The following is a 12,349-nucleotide window of genomic DNA, read 5'->3' on the forward strand; positions in this document are numbered from 1 at the left end:
TCATATAAAAGGGTATTTTATAATGGACCTTTAAAGCATTCCATCAAGTAAAACCAACACATTTATTTGAAGTATTAAAGAGGAACCTTCAATCAATCAGAGAACTTCATTTTTACACTGTAATGAATTCAATTGACCTTTGTGTTGCAAAGATACGGTGGCTGAGGCAAGGGGGGAGCCTGCTCCGAGACACGGCATTATCGCTGCGGGTGCCCGTCTGCCGATTCCCTTTGGGCAGCGTGGCCGGCCGGAGGAGATGCCCTTCGCAGCCATGGGCAGGGAGCTGCAGCCTTACTCTGGCGCTCTGGATTCAAGGAGTCTTTAAGGAGACTTCAGATCAGCACTCGGGGAAGGGGCCAGCCACTGTGGCGAGAACAAACATCACTGGAAACTCACTTGGAGAAGGGTGCTTCTGTATGAAATCCTGAGATTAAACCTCTGCTCTCAAAGCAATTATTACCAGCTAATGTGAGCTGGGAAATTGCCTCTCCCTTCCCACTGATTGAAATCCCATTTTGTTCCCCCATGTTGCAAATGGAAGGGCATCCCCTTAGTAACTCAGGAAAATTAGAGGTGAAGTCTGTGGCTCGAGTTTCCCCATCCACAAGCATTTTGGATACATCGCAAGCCCACCCAGAAGCGGAGCCAGAGGGATTTTGGATGTTGCATCGCTTAGGGATGATAGGACCTCAGATCTGCAGGCTTTTTGGGAGCACGGGTCCATCTCTCCTGCACCAGTACAGCAGAGCACCAGCGCAAGAAGAGGCAGCTCTGGCAGAGCAGCCCCTGCCCCAGGCCAGGAGGGCAGGCAAGGCCCATTTTCCCTGCCGGGTCCCTAAATCACCCAGTGACATTGAACAGTCCCATCCCACCGTCAGCCACTGCCCAGGCTGGTCCCAGTCTCATGCTGGCTCTCTCAGAGGTGCAGCAGCCCCTGCACCAGCCGGGCACCTTCCCCAAAACACCCGAACCTCTGCTGCACACGGGGGGCCAGCCGCAGCCCCTGCCAGCCTTCTCTCCTGAGGCATCTCCTGGGTAAAGAGCAGAGCAAGTACTAATAAAAATGGTGGCTAAAAATACAGAAAAAGCATTTATTACTGAGGGAAGAATCCCTTGAATTGCACCCAGGCTAATTAACATTTATACAAAGTGCACTCATCACAAACATATATTAACCTTTGAAGCATATATAAGAGCAGTTGGAAGTATATAATGAGAGCAGAGAAACGCCAGAGCACTAGACTTCCCTACTGAAAATGCCAGCCTTGCCTCCTCTTGGTTGAATTTTGAAGCAGTTTCCCCACAATTACCAGTTTTTCAGCATTCCTGAAGCAGGTCCTCGACACCCCCGGCTCCCCCCGCCCCGGTCACGGCTGTGCCTGGACGCTGCCCAAGGCTCTTCATCCCTCTTGCCTGCTATTGCCCTGCACTATGCCCCCAAGAAACAGCGATCGGTTCTCACGGCAAGCCGCGCCGGAGGACTCGGAAGAAAAATGAAGGATTTTGTCCAAGATTTAAATTAAAATAGCAATCAATATTGCTCCTGAAAGCAGAGAGAAGAGCAGCCATGATGCTGAGATGTCCTTAATGATTCCAGTCAGCAAAGTCATTAGCAAAGTTAGTTCCCTGGCCTTTTTATTTTTTTAATTGGGAATGGTGTGAGAGACCCAGCACCCTCAAGGGAAGACAGAGAAATGTGAAAGCCATCTGGGCAGCACTCGAGCTGGACAGATAAGATGTGGTGCCAGTCTCTACGTGCCCGTTGGGCTGGGTAGGGGAAAGGGAGGAGGAGGAAAAAGAGAGCTTCAGAAAGAAAAATTCTGTATTTCTTCACCCCATTTACCTGTGTGGTAAGGAAATGGATAAGTGGCCAATGTCACACCTCATTTAACAAGAAACTAATAATGATCAATGCCTGCTCCTTAGCCTCCCCTGCCCGCACTGTGCTACTGGAACTGGCACCTTCCCACGGCGGGTCATTAACACGCGCCCAGCCAAACGGCTGAACGGTCATTTGTGTTGAAAGATGCAACTTCAGACCGCAGAAATAACGCTATCCTGTGGGGAGAGGCGTAAAGCTGGCTCCCCCAAACAGCCTGCGTTTTTTTACTTTTACATATAGTTTTTTTACTTTCACATATAGTATGTATGTGCACCCCCCCAGAGGAGGGCCACAAAAATGATCAGAGGCTGGAACACATCTCCTATGAGGAAAAGCTGAGAGAGCTGGGGGTGTTCAGCCTGGAGAAGAGAAGGCTGCAGGGAGACCTTACTGCGGCCTTTTAATACTTAAAGGGGGCCTACAAGAAAGATGGGGACAGGCTTTTTAGCAAGGCCTGCTGTGACAGGAGAAGAGGTACTGGCTTTAAACTAAAGAAGGGTAGATTTAGACTGAACACAAGGAAAAAATTTGTCACGCTGAGGGTGGTGAAACGCTGGAAGGGGTTGCCCAGAGAGGTGGTAGATGCCCCATCCTTGGAAACGTTCAAGGCCAGGCTGGATGGGGCTCTGAGCAAACTGGTCTGGTTGAAGATGTCCCTGCCCATTGCAGGGGGGATGGACTGGATGGGCTTTAAAGGTCCCTTCCATCCCAAAGCATTCTATGATTTTACTTTTACATATAGTATAGTAAATATATATATATATTTATACCCAGATGCATATATATAAACCCTTGGAGAGGTTCAGGGCTCTTTCCAAGAGGGCACTACTCCACCACAGGCTGTACCCCGGGGCAAGGCAGCAGGGGCCAGGTCTCCCCGCCATACCCCGAGCAGCTCAAGCCGCTGCTGAATCCAGCGAGGGGCCAGGGAAGGATTCATTTCAAGAGCCAACATCACCAAACCCAGGGCTTTTGTTTGCTCAGCAATCAAGCAGCACTTCTGATTTCAGTTGTGTGCAACTCCTCATAAATCCTCCCAGAGTCAACAAAAGCCAAAGTCATTTAACTCTGCGCTAATATAAAAGCGAGCAGGAAGGAGCTCGCACATGGCGGTGAACACAAGACTTTCCAGAGGAACAATGAGGAGCAATTATGCTTATCGGGAGCTGGGGTGGGATCCGGCACGTCTGCAGGCTGGTGCCAGTAATCACAGTTAATTTTACAAAGTCTGGATGACATATAGGGAAGATTTAGATGTTCTAATTACTCCGCTGAATACCAGGGGTGCTGCTGATGAGGGAGGCAGGCACATGCACATCCACACATATGCACTCAAAGCCAATTAAGAAAGAAAAACAGCAACAAGAAGCCTGCAGGCTCACAAGCTCTTTTTAAAAAAAAAAAATACGTCTAAGCTGACCTACCCCTTACTGTAAAACACAGCAACCACAAACAAGCTAGAAGACTTCTGATGACCAGTTCCCAGCAGTGAGGGCCTGAAAGCTTTGCACAGGGCAGGAGAGGATGCAAGCCACCAGCCAAATAACAAAGCTAAAAATGAAATTTTTAGCTAATAGCATCATGGTACCCAATAACATCACACACAGGGTCTTCCACCCAGCAAGGCCCAGCAGCCAGGACGGGGGACAGCAGTGAGATGCTGCTGGTCAGTAAAAATCCTGCCTCTCCAACCCCCACTTTTCTTAGCTCTCACTGGGTGCCTGTAACATGCTCCATCTCTGATGGGAAAAAAAAAAAAAAAAAGAGACCCAAAAGACACCATAGCCCATCCCTTACAGGCTGCATCATTGCACTGAACACCATCCTTCTGTGACTGGCACCATTTCTGGCCAACTGGCAAAGAACCAGCACGGGTTTGGCACAGCAAACCCCAGGAACAGGGTGGCCAGGGCTGCCTGGACAGAGCTCCCAGGGCCAGCTCCTCTCACCAGCACGCCCAGGCTTACCTGGGGCTGGTCCCTGGGCGGGCTGGCAACCCGGCTCCTCCTCTGTGCAGTCCCAAGAGCTCAGCAGGTAGTGCTGAGCTGCTCAAAAGTACACCTCCATACACTTCTTTCTAACTTCAGACTGTGACAGCTCCATTAAACCCCCCATTTGGGGTTTTGGATGCTTCTGGGTCAGTCGGACTCTCCTCTCTCCCCAGCAGCACCCCCACACTCTCCTAGGCTGCTCCAGGGCGGCTCCTTCATGGCCAACACCCTCCTGCCCACCAACCCTGCAGCACAGGAGAGAAACTACCCCCAGCAGAAGTCTCATTAACTACCAGGTGGAAGGACTCATTTGCTTGCTATTAGAGCCTTGAACCAGATTGAAGTGCTGATTTAATCACAACCTTTTCTCCTGACTCGTCTGAAACCCACCTATAGGCTCAAGAGAAGACCAGAAAGTTGTTAATAGGATGCAGGTGCCTCTCTCTACCCTCTCCTCCACTCTGTTGTAGCAAGTCCCCTACAGAGCAATACAGAGTGAAGAACTCAAGCCTATAAAAATGAAGTGGACCCTTGGCCCTGGCTGGGGGTGTGGAAATTACCCAGAAAATCCAGCAGCAGAAATTTGGGGGTGCCTTAGTCCTGTGAGCAATGGCAGGCTGCACCCAGCAGGCTCTGCAAGGGGAGACCCGTTAGCGGCGGGCAGGGGATGAACAAAGTGCTGGCTGGACAAAAAGTGCAAGAAGCAGAAGTTTTAAATAACCCCTGAGAAGCAATACTGTTATCAATGTTATTTATTGCAGAAAGTGGCATTAATATTACTACACTTATTAATACATAAAGCTGTAGCATTATTACTAAACAGCTGCAAAACACTGCATTACTATTAATGCTGACATTAATATATTAATAATACATTATTACTGGTTTGTTTTGTGGCTTATACTTCCCTGAAATAATTTTTTCACCCTAAGATTTGTTCATGTTTCTTCGATATTTCAGAAAGTAGTTAGGTCTAATCAGTAATCAGGGCCCAATTTTCTTAGACAGCAGACAAAGAGTGTTTGCCTGAAGAAGCTGGAAGCTTGAGACACGGCCCAGATTCAGTGCTGGGAGAGGAGCTGGCTGATGAGGCCAAACCCTGGTGCTCGGAGATGAGCTTTTCAACACAGCCATCGGAAAGAGCACGCGTAAGAGGGTTACCCCAAAGCAGAGGCGGTGAGCGCTGCCCTGGGGGGGGGCTGCCACCACCTCACCCCCTCTTTTGCAAGCCCCAGCTTGCTGCTCAGCGCAGCGGGCGTCCAAGTCCTGCCCTGGGCACAGTGGTGACCGAGCCACCGAGCCACGGCAGCCTGGCACGCAGGCTCTGCGAGAAGAGCATCATAAATCCTGGCAGCGGGTAAGTTACGTTCTGCTGGGCTTTCTCCCAAATCGCACTCATTCCTCACACTGAAATCCTACCCTGGTTTGGCAGGAAATCTGCAAAAATGAGCAGGCACGGTTCCACATGCTTGTGCAGGAGGAAAGTCAGCGCGACAGAGAGTAAATGAGGCAGCACCGGGCTTTCAAGTCGTCTCAAGATTTCTTTGCAGGCAAAGTCAAGCATGATTGTGTTTAAAGTTACTGAAGGAGGAACTGGACCCTTTGAACAGCACGAGCCATTCGTCTTCCCACCCCGGCCCAGGAGCAGAGCCGCTGAAGTCAGCCGCACCGGCAGAGCCGCAGCAAAGCAGCCACATAAAAGTACCCAACCTCCAGCCAGTGCTGTGACCTCCCAGGATGGTCACCAAGCCCCCTCTGCGCTAGCTGCAGTCTGCGGGGCCACCGAAAATCTCCCTGTGCTGTTCAGTCTTCACCCATGGAATTGGAAATCAGCTGCACTGTCTCAGTCTCACTGGATTTAATAACTAAAAAGCAGGATTGCCACAGCTGTGCTTGTAAAACGGCCCGTGCTGGCTGATGCTTCTTCCTTTGGCACCAGCTCCTGGAGTCAGGGGATGGTGCAGAAATCTCAGCTGGTTTTCCAGTGATGCTTACATGTGTGGATGAATGCTAGAAAGCACAATCTGAAACATAAACATCAGTATTTCATTTTTCAGTCTTGTCAGCTATATCCCAAGCTGTTGATTTATTTCGGGGCAGGGAGGGCTTGTAATTAGTAAGGGCTGCTGGTCCTGTAATCCCTCACTGGAGGTTATGGTGCAGAAAGGGAGACATCAGCGAAGGAAAGGGACTTTGTCGTGCAGGAAATGGCATGCTTGAAATGCTGATTTAGCTCATGTCTCAGAGTAATGCAGGTAACCTCTCGCTCCCCTCTCCTTGTCTTCCAGTATTTAGAAAACATCTTTTTAAAACAGATAAATACATAATGGAGAAAATTTTCATTTCCTCTGTGGTCAGGGGCAAATATTTGCATTCACAGAGATAAGAATTTGATGTTCTGGATAAGTGCAGACTTCTGCTGTCCACAAAGGAGACATTAATGCAAATTCCTGTCCACTTCTACCTTTCATAAAAGTATCGCTGCCTTCATCTTGTTTCAGAAAGTCCATCAAACATCAACGCAGGGAGCTGGAGCTGACCCTCCATCCCCTGTGCTGGTGGGATGGATGGACGGGTGGGATGGACGGGTGGGATGGACGGGTGGCAGCTTCACCCTGCTGCCCAGCTCGGCCATCAGCCCAGCTGCTCCAGCTGTGAGGGTACCAAATCCACGCCGGGCTGGTCCCGATCCTGATCCCAGCATTGCTCTAGGTGCGTTACAAGTGGAAGCTCACAGCTCCTAAATCACTTGAGAACCATTTGCAAATGTTGCTTCTTGCAAAATTGGGTGGGTATGAAAAATGCAGGCTTGGCCACTGCTGAGAGGGACAGACAGACTGCACCGAGCCTGAGGGCCGGGGCAGCATGGCAAAACCGGCACAGGGCTGCACCTCCACCGCCGGCACCGGCTCCTCGGTGCAACGTGCTTCTCCCCGTGCCTGCTCCCCTTTCCTGTACAAAGAAAATAGCACCTATTTAATAAGTGCTTTAAAGACACATGGCAACAAACTCTAGCCAATAAGAAAGCTAAATCCTTAGATCTTAAATATAAATGATCAAAAACGTCCTAAAAAAACCTGAAAAATTAAAGAAAAGTCTAAAAGTACACAGCTGAGTTTTAACCTTGATGCCATACAGTCTGTGAAGAAATCTCTGTTGCTGTTGATTTATGTGGAACACGCTCTGATACGCTGCGGATGGACAGCGGGATGAAACATGAAGATAGAGGCAGAGATCATGACCCCGCGGCCTTCCACGTTTCATGAACGCCCAGCAAAAGCAAGCAGAGTGGGAGCTACTTTGAAATTCATTTTGGTCTCAAACAAGCCAGGACCCAGGGTGCTCCTTCCCATTGCTTCTTCGTCTCTCAGTTTTTTGGCAGCTGGAGAGGGGGCAACAGGCAAAGGAAAAGCTGCGTGGCTGCTGCCGCAGGCAGAGCTTTCCTCCGCCCCCCGCTGCCTGCGCTGCCTGGCTCAGAGGGACCCAGCTCCTCGCAGCTGGCCAACTGTAGATACTGCAAGTTTCCAATAAAAACCTTACTTATCTTGCTGGGGAGAAAGCACTGGCTTTTAAATGCTACATGTTCAAACAGAAAATATTTGTCTCAGCCTCTAAAGAGCTTTACACAGAACACAGCCTCATTTTTTCTTAGGGTGTTTTTCCTCCCTCGCAATAAAAAGCATCCACTATCAACATTCTTTTAGGATTTTCTTTCCTTAATGCACACACACGTTTTCCTCTTTCTCTCCCTCCTGTAGCTGTGCCATTGCCATGGCTTCGACCTTTCGGAGGCAGCCGGGGCTGGGGAAACCCTGCGGCAGAGTCGGCCGGGCAGCGATGATGGCAGGGAGCCGCGTGGCCGGAATCTGTGATCCCTTGGACCTGGGGAGACGCAAGCAAGCGCAGCTTTATTTGTACAGCTAATTGCAACATCGCTGGCCACTCACAACTGCTCCACGTAAGCACCGCTGGTCCTGGTGCTCCCCGTCAGTGCCCAGGACCTGTAGTGACTGGACTAACAGGGCACTGGTGGGTGGTGTAACCTTGGGCTGGTGGTAGGACAAGACCCAGTTTGCCTTCCTGGATCAGCCACTAGTTTACTGAGAAGAAGTAAAACAATTCTGCCACACCTTTGTTCTCCCATCTGGATGTCAAAACCTTCCTTAGCAAAACCAATTTCCTTTCCAGCTCTATCACCGAAGATGAGGAGAATCCAGTTATTAGTGACTTACACAAGTTTAGGGTGAGAATGCACTTGAGCTGAGAGGGGAACGAAGGCCGGACCTCCTGCGAGCCGGTCCCCACCTCCCCGGCACATCTGCAGCCACCCTCCTCCCCGAAGAACACTCAGCACTTTCTATTTTTACCCTCTTTTCAGTGCACATCCCTACCTGTGCAAGAAAGGAAGAAAGAGAAAAGAAAGTTCATCTCATGTTGTGAGTCAAAGGGAAGACAAACGACATCCCTGGTTGCTCAGAGGCAGCCCTTCAGGATCTCAAAAGCTGTTTTTTCCTCCGGCGCTGCCAGTCCAGAGTGGCACCGACGACAGCTTTGCCATCTCTCACCTGGCCTGAAGGCGATGCCTTCACAGGCATTGGCAGCCTCTTCCAAAGGTCAGGAGACAGGATTCTGTCCAGCAGGTACGTTGTGATCCTTGCCTTCTGCTGTCTCTTACTTTCCCTCCCTCCCTTTGGCCCCAGGCACTAGGAACAGGCTGCTCTGCAGGTTAGTGCCATGAATCAGCACCCAGCCTGGGGCCATGGAGAGGAGGAGGGAGAGGAGGAAGAAGGAAAGATGTGCACATAAGCACAGTCCCCATCCAGCAACGAGTGCGCCTGTTTGGAAAGCAGCCGGGCACTGCTGATTTGAATCCTTATACAACCCATTTTATAAAGTCCAGCGTCTTCCAGGCTTTAACACCTGAATATGTAGGTCATTCTCTGACTCTGGGAGGAAGAGAAGTGTGCAATAAGACATATATATGAATGTGAAGCTTTGAAATGATGATAGGGAAGACAAGCTGAAAAACTGCACTTGGCACAGCAGAGCAGAGGAGGCACCCAGCGCCCCTGCAGCCACCGTCCCCCGGAGAGCTCCGGGAGCTCTGCTCCCCGGCAGACCAGCGCCCGCGGGCAGGGCTGGCCAGCTCCGTCCACAGCCCAGACCTTCACCCTGCCTGCACTCATGCACTGAGTGAGCTGGGGATGAGGACTGACCCTCCTTTACTCGACTAAATTAAAGTTACTATCTGAAAATGCCAAAACTTGCATCAAAATTAATGGGACTTAGATGCCAAAATGCCTTTGCGTATGTGGCCCTCCAGGTCTTTATCTTGATTCAATATTCTTTGGAAGTCAGGGTAGAGTGAAGGATAGGTTTTCATCTAAGATTTTGCTGACTAGAAGTCATGGGCTGTAGGTAAATCTCACCTGGTAATATCTTAGCCATCAGAGCCCTTTCAAAACTCTGGGTAGCACAAGCATCCATCAGGGCTGACACATTAATTCAAACAGTGTTATTTTCACATCACTTAAGGCCTCTCTCCCCACTTTTGTTTTGCAATTGAAAATATTTTTGAGGCATAACACAACTGCCATTCTCACCCTGCTGTCTGGAACCACTGCCGCGGTTCGCAGGGACTATTTGCATTCCAGTCAGAATTAGGCATTTGAAGGGGTTTAGATTTAATCCCATTCGAATATGCATTTTGCTTAGGATAAAAGAAAAAATAGTGCTCTCTTGCTGAAACAATCAAGCCCAGGTGATGCTGACGGTGGCAGGGGTTGCTTTACACCTCATTGCATATGCAGGCAATAAAGATAAATCACACGAGCTGGGAGCAGAATTAGGCTCTGGTTACAAGTAACGCATCCTCGGCCGAAGCTGCCATAGCAGGATTAATGCATCCATTTAAAAGAGATCACAGTGTGTGTACTCAGACAACACCGCATCATCATGTAGGAGTGGGGACTGGGAAGAGGCAGGATCTGCGCTTCGCTAGCAGGAGATTTGCTCTGGAGGCACATTAGACCTAGAAGAAAATCAGTGGCTAACGTGGACCTGGTGAGCACCAAGCATCCTGCATGGCCGTGCTGGTCCCAGCAAGGTTTGTGGTCCTGTGCTGGACCCATGTAGGTGAGAGAGCACTATCTGGATGGCTTGTCTCTTGAATGTTGGCATCAATGATGCCACGCCTCAGGGCAGAGGGTGAGCAGAGCTGGAGAGGCTGGTGCACAGCCTTTCAGCAGCACGCCCAGGCAGCCGAGCTCCACGCTGCGCCCCTGCAGCCGCCTGCCCGGGCTTGTGCTGCTCAGCTGCTGCTCCCGGGAAGGGACGACTCTCGGCTGTCGCTGTGCCCAAGGGAGCGCTCCCCACAAAACCGCTGCCTGCCAGGACACAAAACTGCTCCCCCCAAAATTAGACTCAAACAAGAGGTGCCACAAAGACCCAGCTGCCAGCCGCGGCGCAGGGAGCGGATGTTGACTTTGAAGTGACTCATTCAGCCATTCAAGTGCCCAGCAGCTCGCCCTCTGCAAGAACCTCAACTCCGCTGACTTTTAAAAGCAAACTGGCTGCATCCTCGCTGGCTAAAATCCCGCTTCCCCCATTTATACCAACCGGAGCAGCAGCTGCCTCTTCTCCAGAGCCCCGCGCGCTGAGGCTGACCTTGCTGAGGACCGAACGGTGGCTGCAAGACACGCTGGGAACCCATTAACCTTCAAAGGCCACAGGGAGACCTCGGAGCCAGTGCTATTAAAAATGCAAATTGGCCTCTGCCTCCGCACCTTCCCCTGTAATTACTTTGGAGAGGGTTTTGTGGGATCAGCTGGACTTCAAGGGGGCTGCTGAGCCGTTCCCCTCGCGGTCCTCAGGCTGAGCAGAGCACCCGGCGAAGTGACCAGCCTCACGAAAACACTGGGAGAGCTGCAAAACCCCAGCAGAAAACTGCCCCCAGCCCTCCTGTGCCGCCCGGGCGCTCCAGCCAGCCTGGGGACGGGAGACCGGGCTGAAGGGGCTCCCCCTGCCCTCTCTGGCTGTTCTCGGGGTGCACGGTTGTGCCAACGCGCTCCTGCCCCCTGGGTATTAAAAGGCTTATTCCAAGCCTCCCCTCACTTTCTGTGTTGGTGTCTGAGCCATATCCCTCTTCTCCTGCGAGGATGAATTCAGTTTTTCCACAGTTTCAGCCAGATTTGGAATAACCTAAAAAACGACGTGTCTTTGAGGATCTCCTTCCCTTTCCCAGCTTCAGGCAGAGAGACACAAAATGGGTCCCAGGTGGAAATTCAGGGGTGGGCCACACAAAAGGCTGCTTCCCTTATGGGGAGAAGACACGAGGCTCCAACAGTGGTCAACTGAGGTCTTTTCATTCCCTGTCTCCTGGTGAAGCTTGGAAATACCCTGCTGTGGAGCTGCTACCTCCCTCCCCAGCACAGCGAGAGACAGAGACACCAACACGGGCTTCCCCACCAGAGAGACAGTCTGATACAGCTTGTTTATGACAGGCAGAAAAGTCAAATTACTGAAAATGTAATCTGGAAGTTAAAAAATGGGGACATGTTAAATGAAAAATTAAGCATTTATTTTTGTAACATTGATTTTTTAATCAGTTTAAAAAATGTTCATTTTGAACACTATTTTTTTTTTCCAGCAGGGGAAAAAAAAAACACGATATATAATAAACATCTCCCTGTCCAGAAAGGTGATTTTGATGCAACTCCGTATTTTATTTGTTCAGCAGTAACTGCTCCACCATACATTTGGATGAACATTTAAGGAATTTGCTGAGATTTTCCTACTCCCGTGAAGGACTCGGGTCACAGCCACTCAGTATTTAGGGAAGAAGCCGGACCGATTTGCCTCCGGGCAAATTTATCATTCGGCACGGAGCGTCCTCCTTCGAACAGACACGAACAGCTCGACGTGGGCACTGCTGCATCGCTCACCGCTCGGTAACCGGACACAACTTACAGCTGCCCTGGTCGTACCCAGCTACAAACGCCCACCCAGCCAAAACGCCTCTTCTCTCCACGAATTGTAAAATTAACTCAAACAAGCGTAAAATAAAGGCTATCAAGCTGAAGTGTTGGACAAATAGGAGAGATGAAATTAAGGTATAGCCGATGCTTTGGGGCACGCAGCTCTGGCCTGGAAGATGGGCTCCTTTGTGCTCACAGGCTTCCGGCATGGGAAAATTCCCTGATTGTGCCTCAGTTTCCCCTTGGCCATCAACCCCAATGGCTGCTGACCCGAGCCCTTTCCCAAAGGCTGAAGACAGTGGAGCGACCCTTGCACGGGTGACACCCAGCAGCGTTCGGCTCGGGTGCGTGCCACGAGGGCTAAGCGGTGCAGAAATGTTCTTACGCGCTGACGAAGGCGGCTCCTCTCCTGCACGACGGCCGTTGCTTTCACAATTGCCCGTTCCTGGAGGGGCACACGCGTCGCTACTCAACAAATACATGCCTGCAAATAGATATTT

Source organism: Nipponia nippon, unplaced genomic scaffold (assembly GCF_047370975.1).
Source record: "Nipponia nippon isolate SJK-2023a ecotype South Korea unplaced genomic scaffold, ASM4737097v1 scaffold_23, whole genome shotgun sequence".
Lineage (NCBI taxonomy): Eukaryota > Metazoa > Chordata > Aves > Pelecaniformes > Threskiornithidae > Nipponia > Nipponia nippon.